The sequence below is a fragment of the Misgurnus anguillicaudatus genome, unplaced genomic scaffold (assembly GCF_027580225.2).
Source record: "Misgurnus anguillicaudatus unplaced genomic scaffold, ASM2758022v2 HiC_scaffold_29, whole genome shotgun sequence".
In the NCBI taxonomy this organism is placed as follows: domain Eukaryota; kingdom Metazoa; phylum Chordata; class Actinopteri; order Cypriniformes; family Cobitidae; genus Misgurnus; species Misgurnus anguillicaudatus.
The window spans coordinates 6,774,598-6,789,346 of record NW_027395279.1 but is presented as its reverse complement, the minus strand read 5'-3'; positions in this window follow the sequence as shown (position 1 = coordinate 6,789,346).

The following is a 14,749-nucleotide window of genomic DNA, read 5'->3' as shown; positions in this document are numbered from 1 at the left end:
TCTGTGGAACTAGTTACTAAAAAATAATTCATTGAGCCAACAATTTATTTTTTACAGTGCAGCATTTTTTATGATTTTCACAAAAGTTTTACAAAATGCCTTCCAGGAAAATTTTCTTCTAAAAATATATAAACATACAAATATATCAAATGAAAGAACAGACCCTCTACTTTCAAACAAATAATAAAAAAAAGAAAAACCGTTTCATCCTACAGGGAGTGCAGAATTATTAGGCAAGTTGTATTTTTGAGGATTACTTTTGTTATTGTACAACTACAGTGCTCTTGGTCAATTCAAAATGTTAACAAACCCTCAAACATGAACATTTAAGTAGTAAAAGTGAAATTTTGGCTTTCTTAAGAGAATATTTCTATGTACATCATTATTAGGCAACTATTAGTGTGCAGAATTATTAGGCAACTAAATGAAAAACAAAGATTTTACCATCTCACTTGTTTTTTTTTTCAACTGTTAAAGTGAGAATAATAAACAAACTCTACATTTACAAAAAAAATTAATAAAACAATAAAAAATAAAAAAATATATAGACTCAGTGACCAATATAGCCACCCTTCTTTTCAATAACAGTCACAAGCCTTCCATTCACGGATTCAGTCAGTTTCTTGATCTGATCTGAACCAACATTTTGTGCAGATGCAACCACAGCCTCCCAGACACTGTTCAGAGAGGTGTACGGTTTAACTTCACTGTAAATGTCCTGCTTAAGAAGGGATCAAAAGGTCTCAATAGGGTTTAAGTCAGGTGAAGAAGGGGGCCATGGCATTAGTTTTTCTCCTTTAAGGCCTTTACTGGCCAGCCACTCAGTTGAGTACTTTGATGCATGTGCTGAAGCGTTGTCTTGCATAAAAAAGTCTTATTGAAAGATGCAGATTTTTTCCTGTACCACTGCTTGAAGAAAGTGTCTTCTAAAAATTGGCAGTAAGTCTGAGAGTTGTTTTTTATTTCCATTTTCAACCCAAAAAGGTCCAATAAGCTCATGTTTAATAATACCTGTCTGTGCCTGTCTGCCTGTAATGTAGAAGACACTTTCTTCAAGCAGTGGTACAGGAAAAAGTTTGCATCTTTCAAGAAGACTGATTATTTTGTAAGACAACGCTCCAACACATACATCAAAGTACTCCACTGCATGACTGGCCAGTAAAGGCCTTAAAGATGAAAAACTAATGACATGGCCCCCTTCTTCACCTGACTTAAACCCTATTGAGACCTTTTGATCCCTTCTTAAGCAGGACATTTACAGTGAAGGTAAACAGTACACCTCTCTGAACAGTGTCTGGGAGGCTGTGGTTGCGTCTGCACAAAATGTTGGTTCAGACCAGATCAAGAAACTGACTGAATCCGTGAATGGAAGGCTTGTGACTGTTATCGAAAAGAAGGGTGGCTATATTGGTCACTGAGTCTATATATTTTTTTTATTTTTTATTGTTTTATAAAAAATTTTTGTAAATGTAGAGTTTGTTTATTATTCTCACTTTAACAGTTGAAAAAAAACAAGTGAGATGGTAAAATCTTTGTTTTTCATTTAGTTGCCTAATAATTCTGCACACTAATAGTTGCCTAATAATGATGTACATAGAAATATTCTCTTAAGAAAGCCAAAATTTCACTTTTACTACTTAAATGTTCAGGTTTGAGGGTTTGTTAACATTTTGAATTGACCAAGAGCATTGTAGTTGTACAATAACAAAAGAAATACTCAAAAATACAACTTGCCTAATAATTCTGCACTCCCTGTATTTTTTTCCCTGCTTATAAACTCTTAAATATTGGTATTTTTCTTTACAAATACACATTTTTTTTTTTTTAGCAAAAAGCTGAAACAATTGCATTTTTGTGAAGGAATTTAGTTAGAGACCAGATTCAGAACGAATATCAAACATAAAATTAGTAAATAACGTTTTGGCTTCAGATTATCCATAAATGGGGCAAGTCCGCTATCTAGTGGACAATCGCGGTATTGCACATTAACATAAATTCTTCAGAAACACGTTTTTTATGCAAATGTTTTTTTCTTAATTGACAAGATAACTCGTCAATGGCGGGGAAAAGAGTTAAAAAATATTATTGGACAAGAAAGCTTTGAAAAAGTACCCTACTTATATTTCAAAAGTTATCAGCATTTAGCACTGACATATGTGTAATTTACACTGCTACGCCAGTAGGACACGGCAACAGACGAATTTGATAAAAGAGTCCTTAATAGACTGTTTTTTATTATAAGCTTAAAACACTGATTCAATATGAATAATACAATGTTGACAATGACATGAAATTTAACTTTGAGCGCCATTTAGGGGTGGAACGGTACATGTATTCGTTTCGAACCGAATCGGTACGGGGGTCACGGTTCGGTGCATGAATTTAAACGGAGAATACACGGTATGAAAATAAAAAAAACCTTGCGTGCAAAATAATTAATGTAATGCGGAACTACTGTTAGATCCGCGGGTTCTTTATGGACAGCTAATCTGTTGCCCCGCTTTAGCTCTGAAGCTCTGATTGACGCCGATGCAGCCGAGCTCCGCCTATGTATGCGCTCTATCAGAGCCCGTCTACATTCTGGCACTCTGCAGTTTTTTGTAAGGTCGACGTCACGTCGGTCCAGTCAGTTAGTGAGCAGCGATAGCGAGGATGGCAAGTGGTGTTCCACAAGAGTTAGACGCTCTGCCAGCCTCTTTAAAATCGCAAGTTTGGCAAAACTTCAGTTCCCTTTCAGTCGGTCACTACGACGTCACATCGTGACCGACGAATTGGGAACCGCTTCGCGGGTGACCTATCTGCTTCGAGAAACCTTTAAAACGCCAATGAACTTGGCATGCAGATAATTGCATCTGCCGGCGCCGCCCCGCCGCACAGGTATTTAATGAGCGGCAGGTGCAGTTATCAAATCAGCTTTTTAGCTTCGAAAGCTGGCAGACTGACTGCTCACGAGAAGCTACTTTCTGCTCTTTGGAGAACTCTGCGTGTTCGATTTGGTTGGGCAAAGGCATTTCAGCGGAGGCTCGCGGGTGTTCCACCTCTCTTTTTAATTTTTTGACTTTTTCTCACTCTTAGTTGAGTGTGTGCGTAGCCGTTCCCCTGTGTGCTTCATCAACATCAGCACATTAAAAGAGTATTGCGGTGTTCTGCGTCTTTTTAAAGACAGCATTTCACTTGCACTGAGACGGGAGCGTCTTTTTAAAGATGTCTTTCCGTCCGTGTTTCTGGATGCGGCAAATGTATGGGTCCCCGGGTGGCCACGATCGTTTTCTCTCGTGCGCAAGAGTGCATGCTGAGGCTGCGATCGTGGAGGGTTCATACTCCTAAGAGAGCATGAACCTCTTGGATGGCGGAGACGGGTTTCGTACCTCCGGGAACGTCACCCCCTTTTTTTTTTCGTTGCAGAGCCCCGTTAAAGGTGCGGTGGCAAAACTCCGGAAATCGTGCGTCCAGTGACTCTCAGCACCCCCATCCACAGCCAGAGGTGCCGTGAGAGACGGGTGGCGCGTGTTCTACGCGCTCTCGTCCTCTTTCAGTCCTCACGAGGATTCTATGTCTGTCACAGCATCGGAGAGGGGGTCGTCTATTCGGTCGCCGACTCGGACCCACTCCCGCCTTCGGGTTGGGTAGGGGCTCTCGTGCTCGACCCCGAGTGGCGGCCATGTACGCTCGGGAGCGCGGAGACTGTCTGTGTGGAGCGGAGAGCTCCTCCCCCACCCCACCGTCCCGCCTAGATGATTGGCACTTCAGGACTGCGAAGACAGCCCCAACCTTCTGTGCCTTTCTTCCCGGGGTGCATGTTGGTTGACACGGTCGTGGAAAACTCGTTTTCCTCCCGGAACCGACCGTTCAGCTATCACCTCTCACCTCTCCTGACGGCGGGGCCGCTAAGGGTTATGCTGCTCCAAGAGACCAGCCTCCCTCCCCTCACAGACCCACAGGCTTGTGAGAGGCGGCCTCTGCCGTGCGCGCCATGGCGTGATGCAGGTCCGCCAGGCTAAGGCACTGAAGGATCTGCACAGGCGAGGTCACGGTCCGGCAACTAAAGAATCCTGTGTGGCTCTGACCTAGCGCTACGAGCGACTGGGTTCACCCCACAGGCCCCCGGACGTGCTATGCCCATCCCCGGTGGTCCAGGAACGCCATCTCTGGTTGCGTCTTGCGGGCATTAAGTAGGTTGTTAGTAATCGTCCTAATGTTCCATTTTAGACCAGCCATTTCGGCGACGCGGCTGAGAGTGTCCAACAATGATCGGCCGCTTTAGAGCAGACTGAGGCATCATGCCACGTCGGAGCCTAGCTGCCCCCCTCCGTTACATCAGTATATTGGTCTGCTTTTCGCCGAGGGCGTCCTGCTACGGCTTTTTTGTTCCTTCATTCCGGCAGCTCTGAGGAACCTGTCGTAAGCAGTACACCCGCCCACTCAGCCCGCTACAGAGGTGGAAAATGAAACTTAGCGGCTCTGAGTCGGGCAATCTGAAGATGGAGAGGATCGCTCTTCAGGAGATGGTGAAAACATCATTCTCCCCCCCACCCCGGAGGAGGGCCGGGTGGGGAATCCTTGGTTTCGTTTTTGTGTTCCGCCGACTTCAATCGGCACCCACTAACCTCAAAGAGCGAATTCCTCTTCTTTCTCCAGATCCCCGGAGGCATATAGGAGTTTCGGACGGGCTCAAAACCCTACGTTCTCCTCTTCCTCATTCGCCAGCGGATGTATCGAGCGGGACGTCTACAAAGGAGCCTTTGCTCAGCATCCATGAGCGGTTTCGGGTGAGTGTTTCATTACACACATCATCTCACAATGCGGCCAAAGAGCACGCGTCGTTGAGTTCCCCGTCTCCGCTCGCCATGGGTACACATATTGTGCCGTTAATTTCCTCTCGCTCTGTATCTGGGGGCCTGGTCGCGTTGGCTTTTACGCATGATCCGTCTCGGTTACGCATTCAATTTGCCCGCCTACCTTCCAAATATTCAGGCATTCGCTTCACCACGGTGAAGGCTGTTGATGCGCACGTACTGCGTGCGGAGATTGCTGTCCTATTGGCGAAGACGCGATCGAGCCGGTCCCTCCAGCCGAGATAAATTCGGGGCTTTACAGCCCTTCATTGTACCCAAGAAGAGTGGCGGGTTGCGTCCGATCCTAGATCTGAGCGTACTGAATCGAGAATTCACAGAATTCACATTCACAGAATGCTGTTCAAAATGTTTACGGAACATATTTTAATGCATCCGCCCATAGGATTGGTTCGCAGCCTTCAACCTGAAGGACGCGTACTTTCATGTTTCCATACTCCCCCGACACAGGCGTTTCTCCGCGTTGTGTTCGAGGGGAGGGCATATCAGTACAAAGTCTCACCGTTCGGGCTTTCTCTCTCTCTCTCTCTCTCTCTCTCTCTCCCCCTGTGTCTTCATGAAAGTTGCGGATGGCGCACTGCAGCCCTTGAGAGAGAGAGCGGTGTTTGCGTTTTGGCGTATTGGCTCATAATAGCTCAGTTTCGTCAGATGCTGTGCACACACATAGATCGTGTACTTAAACACCTCGCTCGTCTCTGTCTTCAGGTCAACTGGGGAAAGAGTAAACTTTGCCCCGTGCAGAGGATCTCTTTTCTTGGAATGTAACGGGTTTGGTCGATTTAACAACACGTCTCATAGAAGCGCGTGTTCAGTCAATTCTGGCTTGCCTCAAAATTTAAAGGCAGGGTTGCGGTTCCACTGAAATTAATTTTAGAAACTTCTGGGGCATATGGGAGCAGCATGCGGCCGTGACACCGCTCGGGCTGCTCCATATGAGACCGCTTCAGTGTTGGCTTTATGACCGAGTCCCGAGGAGAGCGTGGCTCACCGGCTTTCACAGTATTATAATTACATCGAGATGCCGTCACACTTTCACCCCGTGGTCAGACCCAGCGTTTCTCAGGGTGCGGATGCCACTGAGATAGGTCTCCAGGCATGCTATTGTTGGCAAAGATGCCTCTACCACGGGGTGGGGAGCCACGTACGGCGGGCTCGTCGCTTCGGGGGTCTGGTCGACATTCCAGTGACATTAGCATAAATTGCCTCGAGCTGTGCACTGTATATCTTGCGCTCGTCCATTTCATCAACGTGATTCGATGCTTAAGATGTAGTGCGCACCGACAACACTGCGGCTGTAGCGTATATCTATCGCCAAGGCGGTCTGCGCTCTCGTTACCTGTCGCATCTCGCCCATCTCTCCTCTTCTGGAGTCAGAAGTATCTGAGGTCTCTTCGTGCCATTCACATGTCAGGGTCGCTGAACACAGCGGCAGACGCGCTCTCACGAGCAGCGCGCCCTGGCGAGTGGCGACCCCCCCCCCCCCCCGCGGTTCAGCTGATTTGGAAATGTTTCGGCAGAGCGCAGTTAGATCTGTTTGCTGTTTCAGAGATAACCCATTGTCGCCTTTTTTATTCATTATCCGAGGGAACACTCGGCGTGAATGCACTGGCACACAGCTGGCCGCGGGGTTTCCCCCCCAGTAAGCTTTATTGCGCAGACACTGTGCAAGTCAGGGAGGACGAGGAGCGCATTCTATTAGTTGCGCCGTATCGGACAACTAGGAATTGGTTTTACAGAGTCACTCTCCTAGCGACAGCCCCTCCCTGGCGGATTCCCTGGCACATTATGGCACTCGCGCCCCGATCTGTGGAACCCCCATGTGTGGTCTCTGGACGGGGCACGGAGGTTTTAGGTGATTTACCACACTCGGTATCTAACACCATCTCTGCAGCGCGAGCGCCGTCTACGAGACAGGCGTACTCGCTAAAATGGAATCTGTTCGTTGATTGGTGTGCTTCTCACGAGAAGACATCCGAAAATGCTCGACCAGACTCGTGCTTATTTATCTCCTTTGCTTGGACAGAAGGCTGTCTCCCTATATCATTAAAATGGATATCACTGCGATATCCGCGCACCACGCTCCGATAAACAGTCGGACAGTGGGTCAGCACGACCTGGTTGTTAAGTTTTTGAGAGGCGCACGAAGGCTGCATCCTTTTCGTCCTCCCTCTATTCCTCCTTGGGACCTGTCCGTGGTGCTGAAAGCTTATACAGGACATCCACTTTGAGCCTCTGCATTCTGTGAGTGTAGACTTTGTAACTTTCAAAATTTTTAACACTCCTTGCTTTGGCTTCGATAAAAAGGATAGGGGATCTTCATGCATTTTCGGTCAACGATTCGTGCCTACAGTTCGGGCCCGCTGAATTCATTTTAATATTGAGACCCCGGCCCGGCTACGTGCCCAAAATTCCCACTACTCCATTCAGAGACTAAGTGGTGAATTCGCAAGCGCTGCCCCCGGAGGTGGCAGACCCAGCCGTGGCTTTATTATGTCCGGTGCGTGCGCTACGTGTGTATGTAACTCGGACGCAAAGCTTTAGAACCTCAGAACAGCTCTTTGTTTGTTACAGTGGTCAGCAGAAGGGAATGCTGTCACCAAGCAGAGGATGTCCCATTGGATTGTGGACACTATTACCCTTGCGTATGAAAAGCAGGGTATTTCTTGCCCGTTTAATCTGCGTGCACATTCTACGAGAAGTGTAGCATCATCTTGGGCATTGGCTCGTGGTTCCTCTCTAACTGACATCTACAAAGCTGCTGGCTGGGCGACACTTAATACATTCACTAGATTCTACAGTGTTCGTGTTGAGCCGGTATCCTCTCGAGTTCTCTCGTCAGATCAGTGAGAACATCGAGGAACGGCTCCTGTGTCGGCTTGGAGCCTTTCTTTTCGGTGCTGCACAACCGCACCAGTATGGAAGGCAGTTAAGGCAAACAGTTTTTTGTCTCCTCCACTGCTTGGTGGCCGATGTTGCGGAGCATCGGCTGCCAGCCTCTCACTAGATGTACCCTTGACAATCTGGGTGAGGTTAGCACCCACATTGCGCCCCCTAGTGGTTTCTATGTGAGTATCTCCGTGGAAAGTTTCTGATTTACCACGTTTCCCTTAGCGGAGTTCGTTCCGCGCCTCTCTAGTGTTGCTAAGAGAGTGTATATTTTAGACCTCATGTCTTTTTATCCATCACCTTAGTGGTAGACCCCTAGAGGGTTTTCTTTCCGCAGCGATCTTAGTCCCGCCTGACGAGTTCGCTTCCCAGTTCGCCTAGTCACTATCGTGGGTTAAGGAACAAGTAGTGACCGGCCTCTGCTTCAACCCCTTTTCCGTTCCCTAAAAGAGGAGAGTCGGAGGGTTTACGTAGGCACTGGAAGGGTCAGCTTCAGTGGCGCTTTGGTAGGGATTCCCAATTCGTCGGTCACGGCGTGACGTCGTAGTGACCGACTGAAAGGGAACGTCTCGGTTACATATGTAACCCTCGGTCCCTGAAGGAAGGGAACGGAGACGTCATGTCCCGTCGCCACAGTTTGCTGTTCCACTGCTGATATCGGCCGGACACTTTTCTTTCTGTCCAGCTTTCTCAGCAAAAAAATAGCTGATTTGATAACTGCACCTGCCGCTCATTAAATACCTGTGCGGCAGGGCGGCGCTGGCAGATGCAATTATCTGCATGCCAAGTTCATTGGCGTTTTAAAGGTTTCTCGAAGCAGATAGGTCACCCGCGAAGCGGTTCCCAATTTGTCGGTCACGACGTGACGTCTCCGTTCCCTTCCTTCAGGGAACGAGGGTTACATATGTAACCGAGACGTTTTCCACTCAGTTACAATAGTACAGGCGAGAGAGTGGTGGAAAAGACGAGGACTTTGCGTCGGCGTTGTTCAGCAGTTGTTACTGGAAATGTGAGTGGAAATACATCTAATCAGGGCTCTCAAGTCTCACGCATTCACCTTGACAAACACGCATTTCAGTCAGTTCACACGCTCACATGCCACACTTTGTATTTCTCATGCTGAGAAGTAGGAGATAAATTGTCCTGCTAATATACAATTAATGGACGAGGCGCAGTTCTGTCGAGTTCAGCTGCTTTATTAAAGTGTGCTCAACTTTACGCAGCGCCATCAGCGTCAGAGTACCGCGAGAAATCTTGCGGAGGAGGCTGATTTCAAATCGCTCTCGCGTTACTCTGACGTCATCCACTTGTCGTTGCTTGCAGCGCCTCGTGAAGTCGTACACACCTATTAATTCATCCTAAAAGCCTATTTTTTTGTTCTTTAGTACATTAATATGAAATAAGGCCAAAATGTAATTTTAAAATGTATTTAGGTAACACTTGTAATTCATTTTAACCCAGATTTGTATGAAAGATGAGTACAAGATTACTTAAAGTGGTATACATTTTTGAAATACGAGATAGTATGTTAAATGCATTTCAGTTCATATTCATGACATCTCAAAATAACACTGATAAGGACACCTATGTTTTTAAGATTATCTTAAGTACTAAAAAAATGCCTTCTTCATTTTTGTTTTGCTTTTCCCTCCATTGTACCGAAAGTGAATCGAACCGTGGCCCCTGAACCGAGGTACGAACCGAACCGGGACTTCTGTGTACCGTTCCACCCCTAGCGCCATTTTACAATGCTAAATCTTTTTTTACCGTCTATGTGCTCGTCACCTAGGTAACTGAAGCTCATGTTTCAAGTGATGTTTTCAGCCACATTATGGTGAGGTCTACCCAACATTAAAAACGAAAACGATCACATAAATATGGTTACAAGTCTTCTTACCATAATGTGCTTTTTGAGATTAGAGGCTGAAGTATTGTAAGCCGAAATCACTGCAGATGGCAAACAAAGTTTGCATTACATTTGCACGCTGTCTCCTTTCCTTCCTCTGTTTGTGAACAACTCCCAGGTGCGGCCATGGGCACTCATCATCCGGTATTTCTTCGGAATTTTTAATTAATTCAGCGTCCATAACGCCAAAGTTCTTTCACATTAAAACACTAAATACAACGTCACAGTGAAGGACGCGCAAGGATCAATTGAATAGCTCTCCCGAGACCGGGCTTTTTTCCGGTCCAAATACAAGGGTTTTTATTGACCCGCCCACGATCAATTATTTCTATTGGATATCCAAATGCTGTCAAAGATTTGAATATTAATTTAATTCAAATTCTACAAGTACTTTGTAACGAATGTGATTTTCAAAGTAGCGAAGTACATTACTTACCTTAATTTGTACTTAAGTACATAGAAAATTACAGACTTAAAAATGTACTCATAAAAGTACACGAAAAAACTACTTAATTACAGTAACGTGAGTAGTTGTAATTCGTTACTTCCACCTCTGGCTCACGGCCCGGGTCAGGTAGGAGGGCCCCTTAGCAGAATTTTGCTTAGGGCCCCAGGGTGGTCAGGATCGGCTCTGATTAATGTACTAAAAAGATATTTAAAACAGTTCATGTGAGTACAGTGGTTTAATAATAATATTATAAAGTGATGAGAATATTTTTGGTGCGCAAAAAAACATTAGAAAGCATCGGAGTGGTTATGAATCAGCATGTCGAATCATGATTCAGATCACGAGTCAACCCGCCAAACTTCTAAAATCACATAACTTTGGTGCTTCAAACACCTGATTCAACACACTGATTCATAAAAATGTTTCCTTAAACAGTGTTTTGAAACCAGCCATTACTATATAATTTGTTGAGCAAAAACATTTAACATCCAGGGCTCTTAAATTTCAAGTTTATAAACAAAACACTGTAAAAAATTATGTAATTATGCAACTGGTTGCCAGGAACTTACTGTAGAAGATAAAGACTGAAAATGTTTCATGTTTATTTAACTTTAAACAAACTGTTGCCAGTAAATAACATAAATGTAAAATTTACATTTTAAAACGGGCAGTTCTGGTTCTTCATTCTGATTGGTTGAAGCGTTTTAAGCCGTGATAAAATACCCCGGTAAACCCACGGTTCAGACCGCATTACAGAAGTATCACTGCGCCACTGATTTATGAAAATAAACACCACACTCTTTAATCATATTTTTAATTTGTATACATTTGCACAATTAATGGTGATATCCAGATAAATGTTAATAAATATTGTTGAGTCATCTAATCAATAAAGAGAAAACGCTCCCTGAGTGTTTCTACCTCAAATTCATATTTCCGCTATCCACTGGGTGGCGATCTTACCCAACTTAAACACTGATGCATTCACTCAACACTGAAAACAGCGTGTTTTGATCAGGCTGAATCTGAATCTGATCTCTTACAAAAGTTATTCACAAAAATGGAATTATCTCCGCTTTTAGCTAAAAAATTTGAGAGGTGATAAGAGAACAAATGAAGGTAGGATGAAACGTTTTTTTTTTTTTTTTTTTTTTGAAAGCGGATGGTCTGTTCTTTCGTTTGATATTTTATGTTTATTTAAAGAAGATCATTTTTCTGAAAGGCATTAAACTAAAACTGGGAGGCAACTTAAAAAAAAGGTGACAGGGAAAGAGTTAGGGGCTGGACACACCAAAACTTTTAAACGCGGCTGAAAACGCCTTGAGGACGCCGAATACCAGCTGTTTTTCAGCTGAGTGCCAGCTTTCTTCAGCTGAGCACTCAGCTTTCTTCAGGTAGCTGTGATACTTCAGCTGTGAGCCGGTTGGTTGCTGTGGTAATGTCCCGCCCCTCCTCCACTGTGATTGGGCGGCCGTGTGAGAACTGACATTGACGAGCGGAGCTTTTCTCCCAAAGTTGAATCTCTTTCAACTCTGGACGCTCAGCGCCGAGCGCGGAAAACCGCCGAGCACCGGTTTTCAGCGAGGAAAAAACCCGCTAGCTGCTGGCTTATTTGAAAAACGCAGAGCTTCCATTGGAAACAATTGAAAACATGCGCCGGCCGCGGGCGTAAAAGCGTTGGTGTGCACGCCCCCTTAAGCATGCTTCCAAGCATATTTGATCATCACTTCAACAGTTGTACGATATAAATGTTAATGTATAAATTAGATGAATGGTGATTTATAAAATAAACACCACAGTCTTAAACCATATTTTCATTGTGTCTTTGCTGAATCTGTGTTGGTTGGGAACTGCGCTCTGTTTCAGTCACACTTGATTCTGAGAAACTACTTTGTTTGGCGGAAGAGTAATATTTGTAATAATATAAGTACAGCTTATTTGTGTCTTATTTTATAAAATCCCGCTAACGTTATGGATATGAAATAACCGTATAAGTAAAATGCAGTGGTAACCCACTGCTTCTTGGGGCTTATTGCTTTAGTAAGTTACTGGCAACCAGCTGCCAGTAACGCCGCATTCAGACAGCCAGCGATGTTATCGCTGTGTGTTGCCCGTCTCTTTCAATGAGGCGTTTCTAAATCTGCTTGTCATAAACAAATGAGTATCATCCAGGGATGGGCAGTATTTCAAATACATGTATTTAAAATACGTATTTGAAATACAAAATAGTATTTTGTATTTTAAAGCCTTTGAAAAAAATGAAATGTAATTTGTATTTAAATACATTTAAGATGAGTATTTTTGTATTTTTAAAATACTCAAAATACTTTGAGCCAGTCAACCAGTCAGGGTGCTGTTTTCATGCATCAACTAGTTCAGACCAGACAACAGAGTTCAGGTAAGCAAATATATCTGTGCAGCTTTTAGTGGGCAATAATTGAAATGTTGGAGTGGGAAATAAAGCAAAGGCGATTGAATTATTGGGTGTGATGTGATTTGTGTTATAACTGTCGCAAAAGGAAATTCAAATTCACACTTGCACGTTGGCAGGCAGTTGCACGCTACAGTTGCACTTGCACATTGCACGACTGAAAACAAAACGTAGCGCTTTTCCAAGCGGATTCAAAAGAGGAACCACACTGTATGGCGCAACAGCACCTTTGGGAGTACCTCGACCCGCCTGAAAAGTCCGCTCCCCTTCTCCCTCTCATAATGGTAAAGGGAGGGTGTTACTGCGCCGAGTCGAAGTACTCCCAAAAGCGCCACCACGCCATAAAACACAGTTCCTCCTCCAAATCCGCCCAGAAAAGCGCCACGTTCCATTTTGTACCACCAAACTTGCTCGTATAACTACTCGTCTTAAATAGGAAATACGTTGATGTGTTTGGTCACTTCTAACTTATCTCTGAATGGTACCATTGAATGAATGGGGCTAAGCTAAATGCTATCGAAGTGTCGCAGCGCGCTCCAGCGCTTACGTGCACGCACACAGATGATAGAGGGATGTATCAACAATTCTTAGTTAAGGTAATAACATATTTTAATATTGAAAATGAGTAGACTATTCCTTTAACATATAAACTGATTAGGTTGTGGGTCATTTTGACGACACATAAAAACATCATAAAAACTTTTTCATAAAACATCACTTTACTTGAAGGGGTGTTCACAAGGCCGACACGACACATCCATAACCACAACATGACACGCGCCACGAACATGAAGGAGACCCCATGGACGTCCACGACAACTGTCACCAAGTGCCATCCGCTCAACCATGCCATTTCCACTGCAAAGATGACACCGTTTGAGATGTCCCTGTTATTACAAATTGACATTAAAGCAACACTATGTAGTTTTTTACATTTAAATAATGTCTCTAAAATTATTTCAGTGATAGAACAACTTTTAACTGGACAAATTGTACTGTTGCTGCAACCTGAGCAGCCTCCTAGCTGCTACAAGCACACTCTGAAAGTGGCGGTGGAGGGTAGAGCACACAGCCCCGCCCCTCCCCCTGCCTGCAGAAGAGTGTCTGATACCAGGCACTGTTGCACTTTCAACAACATGGGGGAGCTGTAAGTCATTTTTAACATGGAAACTACATAGTGTTGCTTTAACCCATACATCATAACTTGCCATGACATCTTGACACTAACCAAGACAACATAACTGACCACTTTTTACCAGTGATACAAATATAATTTGTCATTAAAATTTCATTAAGTGTTAATACTCTGTTAAATAGTTTTACAAGAGCATCATGAATATTCTTCAGTTCATAATGTTTATTTGATGGGTATTAATAATATTTGACATAGTATTAACACTTTCTGACATTTAAATCATGGTTTAATGCATTGTTAACCCACAAAGCTAGGTAGTTTCTTAAGTTTGATAATTATTGTTTATAATTTATAACAAGTTGTGTTGTATTGGTTTATGTGTCAAGTTGTCATAACAAAGACATCTCAAACAATGTCATCCCCGCACCAAAAACCACACAATTGAGCAAACGACACCCAACGGCAGCCGTCACAAACGTGCACAAAATCTTCCCCACGCCCACGACACATGTCATGCCACGATCACGAATGCGTCATGTCAGCCCCACGCACACCCCTTCAAGCAAAGTGTTACCAAGTTTTTTTTTCTAGTTTTTTATTTTTTACAGGGCAGGGGAAAGCAAGAGGTACCTAAAATAAAAAAAAATAAAAAAACGTTTTTAAGCAGTTGCACACATCTAAATGCTTTTTGGCATTCAGAAATAGACCCAGATAGATTTCAGCCTAATAGGGATACTTGCACAGAATCACCAATTTCACATGTATTTTGTGTATTTTCAAAATACAAAATACTGTATTTGTATTTAAATAAATTTTTCCTCACAGTATTTTGTATTTGTATTTAAATACATTTTTCGACACAGTATTTTGTATTTGTATTTGAAATACATTTCCATGTATTTATGCCCATCTCTGGTATCATCTATGCCAGTAACTGACGAGAGAAGGATGACGTGTACTCCACTGCTTCGTTCTCATTGGTAGTCGCTCCCGAAATTCGCCCGACATTTGCATAAAGTTAAACTTTCTCACGTCGCTGGACACGCCCATACGGTCGCCAACGGTCACTTTCGCTCGTGCCGCCGGAAGT